Below are 15646 nucleotides of genomic sequence, written 5' to 3' on the forward strand. Positions count from 1 at the left end.
AAGTTTCCAGCACTCTGATTATTCCATAGTTGAAGAGTTCCAGACTTCCTCTGGCATTAATATAAGCCCAAAAATTGTGTGGCAGGAGCTTAATGGAATGGGTTTCCATGACTGAGTAGCATCATGAAAGCCTCACATCACTAAGTCCAATAGCAAGTGTCAGATGGAGCAATGGAAAAGTGTTCTATGGAGTGACAAATCATTCTTTTGTGTTTGGCAGTTACATGGTCAAGTCTGGTTTTGACGGATGCCCGGAGAAAGTTACCTGCCTGACTGCATTGTATCAACTGTAAAGTTTGGTGGAGGAGGGATAATGACGTGAGACTGTTGTTCCTGGTTTGAGCTAGGCCCCTTACTTCAAGTGAAGGGCAATCTTAATGCTTCAGCAATTTGGACAATGCTATGCTTCCAACTTTGTGGAAACAGTTCGGGGAAGGCCCTTTTCTGTTCAAGAATAATTATGCCCCAGTGCGGTCCATAAAGACATGGTTGGATGAGTTTTTTGTGAAAGACCTTGACTTGCCTACACAGAGCCCTGACCTCAACCCCATCAAATATGTTTGGGATGAACTGAAATGGAGATTGAGAGCCAGGGTTTCTTGTCAAACATCAGTGCCTAACCTCATAAATGCTTTGCACAATGAATGGGCATAAATTCCCACAGAAAGACTCCAAAATCTTGTGGTAAGCTTTCCAAGTAGAGTGGAAGCTGTTATTGCTGCAAAGGGAGGACCAACTTCATATTGAAGTCAAAGTATTTGAATGTAATTTCAATAAAGTCCCTGTTGGTATAATGGTCAGGTGTCCCAATATTTTTGCCCATATAGTGTAAATATCAAATTAAAATGCAGGGTCTAAAATTTTTGAATATGATAATGATGTGTAACAGCAAATGGGACAAACTGTATAATCTTGAGGGGATTTCAGCATAGGCATCACTCCTTTCATATTCATAGATTTTTTTTGTTGAACATATGGACTTTACTTAGGGTTGTGCGTTGACAAAATGTCTGATCATGCTCATTTTTTTAAATATACAAGACACAAACTTAGGTTCTACAACTTTCATGTAGTGTTTAAACTCATTTTTATTACATCATCCAGAATTGAGAAAGGTTATAGAATCTGAACTCACTACCATTTTAAAGATTAATAAAAACTCTTTCATCAACCGGTTCTCTTTTTGGAATGCCCAAACGTCATGCATGTGGAGAATCTTTATTTAATTAGGGTCACAAGAAAAGAAATGAAGAATTGAAGAGGTAAATGATTTGATGAAACAAATCAAAATAATGAAAACATAAAATAAATCCTTTGTTATGTGGAACATTAAATTATCAAAGCTGAGGTTTGATCTACAAAACAGCATAATACATGTGTATGAAACGTCTCTTAGACGACTAAAGGTAAACTTTTGTAGTAATAGCAATAAATCCAGCAACTACCTGGCAAAACTTATTAAATGATGTGCATGCAAAACTAAAATTTCATTCTTAATTAGCAGAGATAGCTCAAAAACATAGAACCCTTTTTGAAATAGCTAATGAATTTAAGAGGTACTATAGATCATTATTCAGTATAATTTACTTGAGGCAACGGAAATGTACAGTCTACATCTGAAGTGTAGACTTTTGTATAGCATTAACCTTCTCAAGTTGTCTCATTCACAGCTGAATGTATGAAGGCAACCTTTCACTGATGCTAGAATCATAAGGGCAGTAAACACCTTAAAATCTCAGCAAACACCAGGCCCAGATTGCTTTGTTAATAAATACTGTAAGACCTCTCATATGGACTTAACACCTTACTTATGCCAAGTTTTCAATAAAGCAGTAGAATCACAGTTTACTTAAGAAATGTCACAGGCCACCATAATTACATTACCCAAGCCTAGTAAATCCTCTTCTACACCTCTAAATATTCATCCCATTTCACTTATCAATTCAGACACAAAATTATATGCTAAGATCTCAGCAGCATATCTATTACAGATTCTACCTGCATTAATTAAACTAATTAGGTAGACTTTATTAAAGAATGCTAGACAGCAGATGACACACAACATTTCATAAACCTAATAATGAAATGACTTGGACGCTTTCTCTGCTCCTTAATTTGAGAAGGTATTCAACAGGATGGATGTACTTAAACCTTAAGACCTCTTGGCAAATCTGAGCTAATCGAACCTATAAAATTGGCTTTAATGGCCTTATACTCTCATCCACTTCAAGGGTGCTTTTCCTCAGGTATACTTTCTGACAAGTTTAATACTAGCAGTGGCACTTAGCAGGGACACTGGTTATGGAGCTCCTTCCTGAGCATATCAGACAGAATAATAACATTAAAGGCATTTTGATTGCCCCATTAGGCCTTAGACTAATGATATAATTGTATCATTATCAGAACCAAAAACCTCTCTTTAACACAAAGAATCCTTATAACCTGTTTGATCAGGTCTCTTATTATAAGGTAAATCAAGCCAAATCACAAATTATGGATGTGGTCATTGACTCACAACTCAAAATGCAAGTGCAGTCAACCTTTCCTTGTGAATGGAGTGACAATTCACTTAAATATTTGGTATTTTTTGATGTCTCCCAGTCACTTATTATGGAAACTAATCTATAAACCACTTTTAGTGGTTTAGTCAATCCCAATGCAGTGATTATAAAAAAATAATTATCTTGGGTTGGGAGGAATACACTACTGAAGATGATGATTCTGCTAAACATTCTGCACTTATTTCAGTCAGTAGTGTTACCACTGTGAACCTTTTATGTTAGGCAACTCCAGTTAGTTATTAATGACTTTATATGGGAGGATAAATATCACTCAGTAATGACAAGACACAAATGTCATGGATGCATGATGGTACTAAACATTATGTAATTGCTATAAGGTCAAGTTCCAAGCTATGGAATATAAAAAATATATTTTCTGCTGGGGTAAGTGGTCTTGTGGAGACTGTTACACTTATTTATCTTTCAAGTAAAACAGCAAGCAGACTGTTGTATAAAAATGTATGTTATTTGTATAATGATACTATCTAATAACTTATGAGCAAATTACATTCAAATATAGCCTTGTACACAACAGCTTTAACAAATATGAAAGAATTTGTCATTTACTACAATCACTGGATCATAAAAAAATAACTTTTATAGTGAGTTATCAAATCTTATGAAGCTCAATTAGAATATGTTAAGGGAATATAATTTATTACGCTTTCCTACATGATCTTTCCACTACAGATAAGCTTCCTCAGACGTCACAATGGAAAAAAGATCAGGATATCACAGGAATGGAAATCTGTTCTCTACTTCATTTCTGTTTGGAAGAAGCACAAAAGATATTACTAAGAGGGAGTTTTACAACACATAGGCTGGCAAAAATATTTCCTTTGTCTTCCCATTTATGCTGAGGAAATTGTAATGAAAGAGGAAACAATTTATTTATATAGATCATATCCAGCACTGACACTTTTGACTTTGGGTATACACTCCATACTGAGTAGATGGAGGAATGTTATATGTCATGACAGAAATCCATCAATATACCAAAAGTATTTGGTGGTTTAATAATACTTTATTTGAGTTATCATTTGCCATTAAAAATCAAAAAAGTATCAGAGTTTATCTGGTGAAAGGTAAATTGATTGGACGATAATGAATGCACAATAGAAATATAAGAGGGGACACTAAGTTATGATAAAAGATTGTAATATGGTTGTGCAAATATGGTGTGCCCGGTTTCTCTTTGAAGGCCTTCTCCAGGTGGTGTATTTTTTTAAATAAGCAATACCCATGCTTCTAATGTCTGTTTCAAAGGGCTGGCATGATAGTGCTGAATAGCTTAACATTACTCTAAGCATTCTGTAATTCAAAACAAGATACAATTACAACACTAGTCTTTGAGGACAAAATGATGACTACACTTTGTGCAGATATGTAATAAACAATTTAAAGTACTGATTACTTTTGCAATCCTCTTATTGCTTGTCCACATTCTTTTTACTGTTTGCTTTATGAGTATGTGCTGTATATACAAAAAACTTTAATAAAAAAGAAGGAGTACAGCCCTAAATTCAGTTAAATTCATATACATCAAAACATACAAATAATACCTATGCAGGGTTAAAGATAGATAATTATTCTGTCAGTCTCTATAAACTTTGCTTCCAACACTCTGGGGCAAAGAATGGGGTCATATTAATATAGTATGCATTTAGAAAATGTAAGGAATGGAGAAAATGCAGATGTCTATGTTTTTAATATGTGCAAGTTATAAAGTACATTTTTATTTATTACATTTTTACTTGTATGTTCTGCATTCTAAGACTTATTATTATTACCTGTCTAAAACCTATTATCCTGGATGCGAAAAGAAATCTCAAACCTAAGAGAAATAATGTATCTTGCTTGTTTTAAAAATATTTGTTTCATACAATTCTTAAATTTTATTTGAAAAAAAAAAAATGACAACAAAAATTAATGAGAAATCTAAACAATCAAATCACATTAAGCAAACAAAAACTACCTGATGCAGAAAGATGTGAGGACTAGGAATGAAAACCAGTAAATAAGGCATGAAGAATGCTTTGAGAATATAGGGTATTGTTGACATGTTTGCTTATATCAATGTATGACATGACTTTAATTTTGCATTGTATTAGCTAAGCTGCAGAGCTGCACAAACTTAGGTGGTAGTATGACACTTATCGTTGCTGGCACCCAGCTTTTAAGGTAATGCATAGTAACACATGTCCTGTCAGTGTCTATATGAGTTATCTCCAGAGCCACGAGTTTAATGCAGCTTTTAAAACACAAGGTGATGGGTTACTCTAAATTGCTTGTGTGTGTTTGTGTATGACAGATTTAATAACTCAGTATGAAGGAAATAAAAGCATAATGCAGCAATCTGGGTTCTTTTTGCATCCTAAATTGTTTAATAAGGCATTTGACTTGACACAGAGTCACTATTTAGCAAAGTGAAACTGTTTTTACTTGTACTGTTGTGGTGGTGTAATATCTGGCATTATTATATTATAAATAAAATTAAGCTTGATGCTCTGAGTCTCAAGACTGATAGAAAACCCATAAGGTTGAGAGAGTGTGCCCTTTAATGCATACAATTCTCAGTCAGCATCCATCCATTTTCTGAAGTAGTGTTCTGTAGTACAGGATCAGAGGGAACCAAAGCCTATTATGTTATCTGAAGCATACAAATGTGCACCCACATTAGATCTAATTATATGCAATTGTTCAAGATAAAGGTAGAAGGCACATATAGGCAACAACCTGTTTGGCAAATTTAATCATTGTTCCTGTTCCTAGAGCTGTGCAGCTAACTGCTGTGGTATAATTTGCCTTTCTAAAAATTTTAATAGAGCAATTGATTTTTCAGACCATATGCAGTCTGTCTTCTCTGAAAATGAAACCGTTTTGCAGGTATTCCCTCTAACGTTTCTATATATATTATGCTTCATAACAAAATATTTGTATTACATTACAAATCTTTTGTGTTAGTACACAATTGTGCATGAATCAGAACTGATTTTAATTCATTGAATAAATATACATTTATCAGAGAATATTGAAACATCCCCAGAATTTTGTTTTCTTTCCAAAAAGATCAACTGTCACATTTTGTTGAGGTAATGTAGGGATCATTGGAAAAATAAGGGTGATGTCAGAAAGAGGCATAAAAGGAAGGCAACTCACACAAATATCAAGAAAAGAGCTGTGAGCAGAGAAAACATGAGAAACTGGATACCTTGAATGTAGCCTCAGGTAGAACAGCAATGATTATGGCATGCTGTTGCTGTAGCTCTCACCAGGAACAGCTGATTTATAAAATTAATGGCAGCAGATGAAATAGAAATTATTATTAAAGAAAGAACAGAAAGATATATTTATGGTAAAAAGTGACAGATATTGAAGCTTAATTTAAAATATGAGAAATAAAACTTAAAAGAAAATTTGGAGCTACGGTGCATATATAATCAACCAGAAGAACAGAAGCCACATAAATGAATTAAATCCCAGCAGGTTGTATATCAGTCTTTTCAGATCAAAACACTTTTAAAATGGTATTCTGTAAATTATAATCAGAAGCCAAGTGATAGATTGAAACAGTAAGAGAACAGAATGGGCATATCTCATTTTGTATTCATAAGCAGCAATCCCAGCATCAGTGATAAATGTCAATCTAATCCAGCAGCACCACAATTAAACCAATGGTTCCTTGTGTGTATCAGAAAGTAATATGAAGCAGAAACACTATGATCAGCTTTAAGAATAATATCAAAATAGGGAAAAGCAAAGCATTAGTTGTCATATTCACCATCTCTGGTGTCTTAAACAATTAATGTAAAATACACACCCTTCCATCAATCAATGTTTTGAGCTATTGTCAACACAAACATTTAAACAAATTGGAATGTTTAGCTTCTTTAAGAAAATACTGTATACTGTATTTCATCATATCTGTTTTCGTTTTAGACACATTATTAAATGTTTACAAAACACATACACTGATATTTTAGATAAGTTCTTTCTGGAAATTCATATTGTTGTACTGGCTCTGTTGGCGCAACTTCCTGTTATGTTTTAATAGTCATTCTTCCCAGCCTAGCTTTTGTCTGCCATATACAGTATTTTATAATTCAATTTGATGCAAATTATTTTATGTTATTATTTTATATTGTTATGTAAATATAAAATACAAAATAGTATGCAACAACACACTAAATCACAATGCTAAACACAAAACACTATATAATGAGGGCAAAAGGAACATCAATTATAAATATAAGATAGAAGACACTGTCCTAGAGTAAGCAGTCTCTGAAAAAGAGCAATTAAATAGGCAACCAAGTGCATGTCTGGGTTTACTATGACAGGCTTACCAAATTAGATCTATTTAGTCTCATGCAGAGGAGACATAATTCAGGCCCGTATTTGCCAAGCTTCTCAGAATTACTCCTAGGATCTACACTAAAAATCAAACTAGGATAAGAATTTGTCCTACCTTAAAGGAGGACATGAGAAGTATTTGTGATGCATCCTTGTCCTTTTCCCACCTAACAGTAGGGATTCACATCTCAGAATGAATGACATCACGATTTGCCAGACTAATAATAAGGCTTTACTACAAAGATAATAATAATAATAATAATAATAATAATAATAATAATAATAATAATCAAAGTATTAGGATAAGAAGAAGAAGAAGAAGAAGGAAATATAATAAGGAAGGGTACTGCATTAAGCTGCATGTAAATGTTGTCACTTGAATGCAACAATACACACAGGAAATAGGAAAAAGGATATTTACAAAATATTAATTAAACTCCAGTCTATAAATAACAAATGCAAAGTCTTTGTTTGGAGTAATAAAATACTAATTTTAGTGTGATAACTCTAGATGAAATATAACAGGGAAAAATGAATAAACAAATACATCTTACTATTTCCACCAATCTTCTTCTTCTTTTAGCTGCTCCCGTTAGGGGTTGCCACAGCGGATCATCTTCTTCCATATCTTTCTGTTCTCTGTATCTTGTTCTGTTACACCCATCACCTGCATGTCCTCTCTCACCACAGTCATAAACCTTCTCTTAGGCCTTCCTCTTTTTCTCTTGCCTGGCAACTCTATCCTTAGCATCCTTCTCCTAATATACTCAGCATCTCTCCTCTGCACATGTCTAAACCAGTGCAATCTCGCCTCTCTGACTTTGTATCCCAAATGTCCAACTTGAGCTGATCCTTTAATGTACTTGTTTCTAATCCTATCCATCCTTGTCACAACAAATGCAAATCTTAGCATCTTTAACTCTGCTACCTTCAGCTCTGTCTCCTACTTTCTGGTCAGTGCCACCGTCTCCAACCAATAAAACATAGCTAGTCTCACTACTGTCCTGTAGACCTTCCCTTTCACTCTTGCTGATATCCATCTGTCACAAATCACTTCTGAGACTCTTCTCCACCCATTCCACCCTGGCTGCACTCTCTTTTTCACCTCTCTTCCACAATCTCCATTACTCTGTACTGTTGATCCCAAGTATTTAAACTCATCCACCTTAGCCAACTCTACTCCTTGCATCCTCACCATTCCACTGACCTCCCTCTCATTTACACACATGTATTCTGTTTTGTTCTTGCTGACCTTCATTCCTCTCCTCTCTAGAGCATATCTCAACCTCTCCAGGCTCTCCTTAACCTGCTCCCTACTATCACTAGAGATCACAATGTCATCAGCAAACATCATAATACACGGGAATTACTGTCTAATCTTGTCTGTCAACCTGTCCATCACCATTGCTAATAAGAAAGGGCTCAGAGCCGATCCCTGATGTAATCCCACCTCCACCTTGAATGCACCCATCACTCCTAACGCATACCTCACCACGGTCACACTTCCCTTGTACATATCCTGTACAACTCTTACATACTTCTCTGTCACTCCCGACTTCCTCATACAATACCACAACTCCTCACAAGGCACCCTGTCATATGCTTTCTCCAGGTCCACAAAAACACAATGCAACTCCTTCTGGCCTTCTCTGTAATTCTCCATCAACACCCTAAGAGCAAACATCGCATCTCTGGTGCTCTTTCATGGCATGAAACCATACTGCTGGTCACTAATCATCACTTCACTTCTTATCCAAGCTTCCACTACTCTTTCCCATAACTTCATGCTGTGGCTCATCAATTGTGTCCCCCTGTAGTTACTACAGTCCAGCACATCCCCCTTATTCTTAAAATCGGCACCAGTACACTTCTTCTCCACTCCTCAGGCATCCTCTCACTTTCCAAGATTCCATTAAATAATCTGGTTAAAAACTGCACTGCCATTTCTCCTAAACACATCCATGCTTCCACAGGTATGTCTTCTGGACCAACGGCTTTTCCATTCTTTATCCTCTTCATAGTTGTCCTTACTTCCTCCTTACTAATCCTTTGCACTTCCTGATTCACTCTCTCCAGATCATCCAACCTCTACTCTCTCTCTCTTTCGTTATCTTCATTCATCAGCCTCTCAAAGTACTGTTTCCATCTCCTCAACACACCCTCCTCGTTTGTGAGTACATTTCCATCTTTATCCTTTATTACTCTAACCTGCTGAACATCTTTCCCAGCTCGGTCCCTCTGTCTAGCCAATGGGTGCAAGGTACTTTTCTCCCTCCTTAGTGTTCAACCTCTCATACAACCCATCATACGCCTTTTCTTTAGCCTTTGCCACCTCTCTCTTCACCTTGTGCCTTATCTCCTTGTACTCTTGTCTGCTTTCTGTGTCTCTTTGACTATCCCACTTCTTCTTTGCCATCTTCTTCCTCTGTATACTCTTCTGTACTTTCCCATTTCACCACTAGGTTTCCTTTTCCTCCTTCCTCTGTCCAGATGACATGCCAAACACCCTTCATGCTGTCACCCTTACTATATCTGCTGTAGTTTCCCAATTGCCTGGTAATTCTTCACTACCACCCAGTGCCTGTCTCACCTTCTCCCTAAACTCAACCTTGCAGTCTTCCTTTTTCAATTTCCACCATTTGATCCTTGGTTCTGCCCTCACTCTCTTCTTCCTCTTGATCTCCAACGTCATCCTTCAGACCAACATCCTATGCTGCTTAACTACACTTTCCCCTGCCGCCACTTTGCAGTCTTCAGTCTCCTTCAGATTGACTCTTCTGCACAGTGTAATCTAAATGTGTGCAGCACACTCTTGTACGTAACCCTATGTTCTATGTTCCTCCCTCTTCTTAAAATACGTATTCACCACAGCCATGTCTATCCTTTTGGCAAAATCCACTATCCTCTGACCTTCATTCCTCTCCCTGACACTATACCTACCTCATCCCCTCTGTTCGCTTCACCAGCATGTCCATTGAAATACGCTCCAATCACCACTTTTTGTCCCTTGGGTACACTGTTCATCACATCATCCAACTCACTCCAAAAATCTTCTTTCTCATCCATTGCACACCCAACTTGCAGGGCATATGCACTAACAACATTCATCGTCACACCTCCAATTTCCAGCTTCATAATTATTACTCTGTCTGACACTCTTTTCACCTCCAAAACACTCTTGACATACTGTTCCTTCAGAATAACCTCTACTCCATTTCTCCTCCTATCCACACCATGATAGAACAATTTGAATCCACCTCCGATCCACCTGGCCTTACTCCCCTTCCATTTAGTCTCTTGCACGTACGATATATCAACCTTTCCTTCTCTCCATCATATCTGCTAACTCTCTCCTCTTACCAGTCATACTGCCAACATTCAAAGTTCCTACCTTCAGTTCCACTCTCTTTACCTTCCTCCTCTCCTCTTGCCTCTGGATACGTCTCTCCCCTCTTCGTCTCCTTCTTCTTCAGCCCACGGTAGCCCAATTTCCACCAGCACCCTGTTGGCTAACAGTACTGGTGGCGGTTGTTGTTAACCCGGGGCTTGACCGATTGGGTATTTAAATTTGTATTGTTGTCCGCATATTGATTTGGCAAAATTTTATACCGGATGCTTTTCCTGACGTAACCCTCCCCATTTATCCGGACTTGAGACCGGCATGAAAAAACACACTGGTTTGTGCATTCCTGTGGTTGGGTTACTATTTCCAGTAATGTAATGGTTAATTAGAAGTAGGCTTAGAATGAATTAAATCTTTCTGTTGTTTCACAAGTGCATTGCATATTATTCTTCACTATATAAATATTAAGTAATTTTATTTAGAACTCTTAAGGATCTAGTTAACATAAGCAGGCACTAATACCGACCCAACAATGATGTGTAAGTAAAATATGCCTGTACCGTATATAAATGCCTACATGTTTCAGTTTCCTTTTCTCTGACTTGAATCAAGTCCAGTGTGGAATTTTAGTAGTGCAAGCTATTTCTTTGATTCAGTCTTCCTGTCACTGTACCAATTTGGGCTACTTGAGTACCTCCTGAAGTTTAAAATTATTCACTGCTTGGAATGCAATTTTTTTATTTTCAGTTTTTTTTCTATGAATCTACTGCTTTTTGTAGTGTGTATTTTCTTATGAATAACAGAAAGAATTCTGCTATGTCTTCACCTGTTCAGTCTGATCCTAATTTTTCTGTTCCTTTTATTCTCCAGACTGACACTTTGGACACAGATCTCAATGCCGTGCGGAGCCAATGTGTTGATATTTTAGAACACCCTGTCATGCACCTGAGTTGGAAATTGCTGCACTGGAAGACCAGGAATGCAGCGGTGAAACATGAGGCCTTGGACATCAAACATGTCTGGACCCGCTACTTTCTGCCTGGCCTGCATTTAACTAGAACTGTTACCCTCTTGGATAGTCTAATTTCAGATTCACATCTACAGAGACATTCCTTTGTGCTGAAAAGCATTATTTATTTTGCACTGTTTCACCCCTAAATCTTTATCTTTGACATCTTTTACAATGCAAAGTTGTATTTGACTGAACAAGGCTAACCAGCCACCTACCTTTACTGTGTATAAATAGAATATACAGAACTACAATTCATGTTAAAATGCATAATTCTGGTAGAATTAAAAAGTCCATAATTTTCAAAGAAAAATGTTTGCAGAATTTGATGTTAATTTATTAGGTTACCTAAGATTAAATGTTCTGGTGCAGTTTACTAGAGTATTTTCTTTATTTAACAATATTATAGCAAAAATACATGCTTAGGCAGAATATAACTGGATGGATTCATATGTTTATTGGGTGGCATGAGTAATGTGATATATTTTTATGGACATTTTGATATTGTCTGCTTTCATCCATAGATGCGTATTTTGTATCAGATTTTTTTTTTCTCTGCTCTGCATGAAAAAAATTACATTAAAAACTACATTGGGTAAGTAATGAAAAAAAAATATAATTTTTGGTGGAACATCTTTTAAGATATGGAATATATTTAGTATTAAATTATTTGAAGACTTGCAAGTTGATAATAAATTTGCATTTTACAAAGTAATTTGCCTCAGGTACATAACATACATAATATTCTCATATGATAGTCCAGTTCAGGTTCATGGAGATCATAGCCTAGCCCTTTAGCACTTGGCACAAGAAAGGGTGCCAGTCTACCTGAGAGTCACTTACTTATGTGTGCACATGGTGAGACTCACATAGTGGCACCTTTAATTTTTTTTCCTTCATTTTTATGCAAATTGAAGATTTCACAAAAGAAGCTTTACTAACTTTCATAATCTTGTTTCCTATTTATGGTGAAATTCTGATTTTGTCACTATTGTAGTTAGAAAATATGTTAAACCTTTGCCAGTGCATTCAAAGCATGAGACAAATTTAAAAATATATTTTTACATTTTGATTTAAAGCCAATAAATTGGAGTTAACTGTTAAAATAATATTTTTGACAGTAGCTTGGACCAACCCAACTATAATTTTACTTGCAATCAATTGTCACAAGATAAATTGTCATAAATGTACCTGGGATAAGATCCTTCAAGTGCCTATTCCCTTGAGTGAACTGTTTTGGGGATGCCCCTTGCTTAAACTTTATCAGTGAGTAAAAGTAGCAGTTATGGTGCACAGAGGTGAGATGGATGGTAGCCAACCTGAGGTCACAAACACAAAAGTATACTGCTTAGAATCTGTCTTGTTTGTAGAGCAGGATGGCTGCTCCCTGTATTGCTCACTGAAATAAGAAGGTATATTTATAATGTAACAGCCTCCAATTCACAGTTGATTGGCAAATTTTTCTGCTACACTACAAAGCAAAATCCTGAATGGAGACATAGATCTTTAGCATTCTATAGAGCAGGGCTATTCAATTACAAATTCAGTTGGGCCAGATTGTCAAACCAAGAAGGTTAGCTGGGCCAATCATTTTAGCGGCAAAGCAGCTCGTAATGACAAATTTTAAAACCAACACAAACAAATTTATTGAAAAACATAAGGTTTATTCGTTGTTTCTCTTTTAACTTTGGTCAGTTTGCAGAGCAAAAGGTGCATGCAAAAGAGCTGAATTAACAGAATCTGGAGGTAGCCCCTATTTTTTCCACTTACAAAAGAAAAAAAAACTGACCTAGGCTACATATCTGACCTATCTGATCACAAAGTGCATAAAACAAAATAGTGCACAGTAGTAGGCTATTAGAAATAACATTGTTTCCTTTTGAAACAAAATAAACAACTTGCACACATTTGACCCAGGAACATCTCAAAGTGCATAAAATAAAAAGTGCACAGTATTCACAGCTATAACAACACTGAGGGAACATATTTTAAATCACCATGGGTGATTAGGCATGCCTCTGTTACGCATCCCACATTATATTGATGTATTGTAGGCTACAGTTACCCTGCTGATTTAGTGGGAGAAGTGACATTTTTTGTTTTGAACGAGAGCAGTGACTTTAGGCTCGTAAGTTGTCAATGCAATTTGAAGGCATTGGTGGAGAGTATGGTCAGTCAGGGAGCAACAAGAGTTGCTTTTTATGGAGTTCATGTGTGAAAAACTTGACTCACATGTATATGTTGATCCAAACATACTGAGTGAGCATGACGATCGCTACTTTCTTAATGTTAGGGAACTGATGTGCGTTGACATCATTCCAAAACATTGCAGGCCCGTTAGTGGAAAGCTCCTGTGCCATGGTTACAGATGACTGCATATCAACAAGTTCGAATGTGAATTTCCCCTCGTCAATGGAAGTGACCAGTTTCTTAGCTCTGGCGGATAAGTCCCCTTCTATTTCAACAGTGAACGGGTCTCTGACAAAAATGGCCAACTCTGTGGGCAGATCAAGTCCATCCAATCGACCAGCAAAGTTATTTTTCAACATCGCAATGAAATCTGTCATCACATCCGTGATTTGTGCGGGGGATGAGATGCATTTGCGGAGTGTCGGAAAATGCAGCATTCGGCCTGTGCTCAAATCATTTGCGAAAAGGTCCAGTTTAACTTGAATGCGCACATCTGTTCCACAAGGTCGATGACAGTTTTGTCTCTGCCTTGTAGTCCCAAATTGAGATCGTTCAGGTGTTTGAATATGTCGCTCAGAAAGCAGGCATCGGCCATGAAGTTGTCGTCCAGTATGCGACTCAAGTGCGTTTCTGCCTTTTTTTGCTTGCTGCCGCGGAGGTAAGTTATGATCTCTTCTCTGAGACCGCAGAAACGCTCCAGTGCTTTGCCTTTGGACAGCCACATCACGTCATTGTGCAAAAGAAGGTCATGGTGCTCAGCAGACATTTCTGACAGCAGCATGCGGAATAAGCGGAGTTGGAGGCTTGATGTGGAGCGAATAAAATTAATTATAGCCATAACGCTGTCCATTGTCGTTTTGAGCACCCCGCTTAGTTTTGCGCACAACACCGCCTGATGCACAATGCAGTGTAAGGAGATCAACTGAGGTGCAACAGCGGACCAACGTGCTGCCAAACCATTCACTTTCCCTGTAATGGATGGAGCCCCATCTGTCACAAGCATGCACACACGTTTTATATCCAGACCACTGTCTTTAAAAAAGGCGGAAATTTTCCCAAAGACTATATTGTCAGTTGTGTGTCCTTCTAACAGCAGTAGGCCAAGCAGCTCCTCTCGGAAGCATTTGCCATCAAAAAAACGGACATATATGCACAACTGAGCAGTATCAGTTTTGTCTGTGGACTCATCTACTGCTATAGACATAGTATCAGCTTTCATCAGGTCTCCTAACAGCGTTTCATACACATCTGCAGCAAGAATTTCAACCCTACGAATGTTTGAAGTATCTGACAGGGGTACATTTTTTATAGCAGATACCACGCTCATTTTAATTTTATCGTCATTTATCACCTCATCCACGACAGCCAGCATACAGTCCTTCACGGTTTCAGAGTCTGTGAATGGCCTTTTCTTTTTTGCCAGTATCCAGGAAACACGAAGGGATGCTGCAGTAGCTCTCTCTTGGGCTGTGAATGACAACACCATGGTAGTACTGCTCCGGTTGTAAGATGCAATCAAACTCTGCACTTTTGCAGCCCTCTCTTGAGATCCCTCTGGAAAATTGGTGCGAAAAGTGTGGTGTTTCTCAACATGATGCCTCCACACATTGTAATCTTTAAATACTCCAACGCACTCATTACAAATTAAACACATCGGTTTGCCATTTGGATATGGCGGTAAAATAAACAAGTATTTGTCAGTCCAGGCAGGGCTAAACTTACGGTTTTCATTGGCAATTTTACGTTTCAGTGTTGAGAAAGACATATTGATAGTAATCTAAGCTACTATTGGTACGCTCTGCATTGCTTGCGTGCTGCAGGCTACGTAGGAATGCGCTTTTTGCCGGGACCATAGACATAATAAATACTTTATATTTATATTAATATACTATATATTTATATTAATAATATACTGTATATATAGTTATATTAAATAACAATTTATGAATAATATATATTAATTTATTATCTATGGGCGGAACCACGGGCTGGGCCACTCGGAGGTTGATTCTGGGCCGCATGTGGCCCGCGGGCCGCCAATTGAATAGCCCTGCTATAGAGTAATTATTTTAACATGTACAGACTATAGTAAAAGTTTTAGTTGGATGTATTATATTCAACTAAATGAATATGCTAAACTGTTTCTGCCCCTTTTCCTATGTTGACACCTTTGATCGATTATTTCATATT

This window comes from Polypterus senegalus, chromosome 11, assembly GCF_016835505.1.
Source record: "Polypterus senegalus isolate Bchr_013 chromosome 11, ASM1683550v1, whole genome shotgun sequence".
Lineage (NCBI taxonomy): Eukaryota > Metazoa > Chordata > Cladistia > Polypteriformes > Polypteridae > Polypterus > Polypterus senegalus.